At 48.6% G+C, this 2,846-nt stretch overlaps 1 pseudogene; it reads right to left on the bottom strand.

Annotated features, from left to right (window-relative positions):
* Window positions 1-445: 445 nt before the first annotated feature.
* Window positions 446-1,050, bottom strand: LOC115070830 (annotated as a pseudogene).
* Between the last annotated feature and the right edge of the window lie 1,796 nt (window positions 1,051-2,846).

Below are 2,846 nucleotides of genomic sequence, written 5' to 3'. Positions count from 1 at the left end.
CCTGTTCCTCAGCGCTTTTACCTTCACTGACCGCACCATCAGCAGCTGGCTTCAGTCAAGCCACAGGTTTTCAAGCCTTGTCTGATAGGAGCCTGCAAACACAGGCATAGCAGGCCACTAGAACACAGTATGTCCAACAGCAAGCAGTACTTTGGGGCATCAAGGACTTACCAGATGTAAGAGGCACAGAGCATTGGTCAAGTTTCCGTGTCAGACAATACTGTGGCATGATTTGCCAGTGTCCATCAGAAATCTCAAAGCCTGCCTCTTATGTGAAACCTTCATATAGAAACTTTAAAACTGACCAATGGGGTTATATACAGACCCTTTCTAGATGATATGAAGATGTCATCAATGTGATCCCACCACCCACAAGGAGCTCTCCTGCCCTGCCTTGTCCTGGGAAGCATGCCGTACCTACAGACAGGGCTTGTCTGCCTCCAGCTCAAATGCCTTCCTTGGAAGCCTTAGTTTGGCAACCCCCTCCTTTGTTTTACCCTTCTCTTGTTTTATTTTTCTCCTTCCTCCCTCTTTTTTTGCCAGGGTACACCTGTCCCTCTAGAGTCACACCTGTCTTGCTGCCGTTGCTCCCCCAACCTAGCTCTATCCAGAGCATGAAGACAGTATAGTCTGATCTCACCATGACTCTCTGGACACCATAGTTGGGATTGAACAGGATACCCGGCCACAGGCTGGTGATTTCCTCCATCTCCTGCTCAGTGGGGCTCCCTGACACAGTGGCAAACATCATCAGTGTCTTCCCTATTTTTGTCATTTTCGAGTGCTTTCAGGCTTGTCTGGGTCTGTCTTTGAGAAATAGACAGGCACCTAGGTCATTTGTGCGCCAGAAGATCTCCTCCTTTTATGTCATCATCTTTCTCCCACCATTCCAGAACGTGTGGCATGTTTACATCATTGTAATCTTGATGTCATTCTGCTTCCATGGAGGTGAGGTGGCCTCACTGGGGGACTTAGCCATGCAGGGCCCAGGGGAAGGTCCAAGGCACATAGGAGCAACATGACTACATTCAGTCAGCTACAGGCCGCCATCTTTGGCATGCAGCATGTGAGTACAGTGCCGGAAGGTAATGTCGGATCTCTCTGGAGCTGGAGTTACAGGCTGTTTTGAGCTGCCCGTTGTGGGTGCTGGGAAATTGAACTCGGATCCAGCGAAAGAGCATCAGGGTCTCTTAACCAGTGAGCCAGCACCCCAACTCTGTTTATAAAAGTTTTGCCAAAACTTAGAAACAACCAAGATGTCCTTCAATGCTGTAAATAAATGTTGGTACATTCATACAATAGAATATTATTCAGCACTAAAGAAAAATGAACTATCAAGTTACAAAATGGGAAGCTTTAATGCATATTAACAAGAGAAAGAAATCAGTTTAAAGGCTATATGCTGTACAGTACTGACTACTGCCATTCTGAAAAAGGAAGAACAACAGAGATACTAAAATACCAGCTAGTGCCAGAGATCAGGGGCAGGGATGAGCAGGCGAGGCCAGGAGGATTTGAAGGTAGGAAATGGGTCTGTGTGGTACTATGACAACATGTATAATAATGTGTTATTTGTCCAAATTTCGAATGTACCACATCAGGAGTGAGGAATGAGCCCTAATGTAAATTACGGACTTTGGATGACAGTGTGTCAGTACAGGTTCATCTGCTATAACTAATGTGCACTCTGGTGTGGGGGAGTGATGTTAATTGTGGGGGACACAAGGGACATATGATAATTCTTCATTTCACTCTAAGTCTAAAACTCTAAAAATTTCATCTAGCTAAATAATAATAATAAAATGAGATACAGTACACTGTAATCCCAGCACTGGAAAGGTAGAAGCAAGAGGATCAGAAGTTCAAGTTTATCCTCAGCTACATAGTGAGTTTGAGGCTAGCCTGGGATAAAGACCCTGTCTCTAACAGGACTACTAATAATGACTTAAGATCAAGAGTTCCCGGTGTCCCTCTGGACATTCTCCCTCAGGGCTCTTTCTGATCCATGCCACCAGGGAAGTGGGCTGTGTGACAGCTATTTCCCTCTGACTAGAAATGAGGGGCTCTGGTGGGCTTCCAGCACCAGGATGGGAGAACAGCAGCTGTCTTTGTCCCTTTTGTCTCCCACAGTTTCCTGGAGGACACCTCAAAGATCCCCAGCCGTTGGCCTCCTTCTCCCCAGCTTCCTGTTTGGGTTCCAAAGAAACGGTTTGGCCGTTTCTGCAGCTGAACACAGCCGGTTAACTTGGTGGGAGGGAGGCCACTCAAGGGGGGAGTGGGTGGGGGGCTGCTAGCTTTGGAAGCGGGGAGGTAAGCTCTGTGGATGCTCAAATCCTCAGACCTGCAGCCTTTGACAGGTGGGTTCGTTTGGCACCAACCTCCCTGTAGGATGTATCTGAGCCAGGCAACTGAGGCCTGGCATCCTGTGTGGGCAGACCCTCCTACTGGCCTGTATAACTTATCTGACCCAAGCCCCAACTTCCCAAGTTCCTAGGTTCATAAAGGGCAGGTCTTGTTCCATGGCAGGTGGAGCTCACACTTTTGCCACACATCCCCCTACCACCATTTCCTCATACTTTACCCCAACCTCACTGTCCCCTCCCCATCCACAGACCCAATCCCAGCTCCAGACCTGCCAAGGTTCCCAGTGGGTAGAGGACAGTCTGTGCTGCCTGCCCCCAGGAAGCTCCAAGTTGCTGTGGCTGGAGGCAGAGGCTCTGTGCTAAGTACCCTCTGCAGGGAGCACAGGGGAGCATTCAGTGTCTGGTGGAGGTGTCCTTGAGTCAGAAATTCAAGAGTTAGCCTGACAAAGAAAATGGGGAAGGGTGTTCCAACAGCAGAGGCCC

This window comes from Nannospalax galili, unplaced genomic scaffold (assembly GCF_000622305.1).
Source record: "Nannospalax galili isolate Female #2095 unplaced genomic scaffold, S.galili_v1.0 scaffold257, whole genome shotgun sequence".
NCBI lineage: Eukaryota > Metazoa > Chordata > Mammalia > Rodentia > Spalacidae > Nannospalax > Nannospalax galili.
This window is presented reverse-complemented; position numbering and strand designations above follow the sequence as displayed.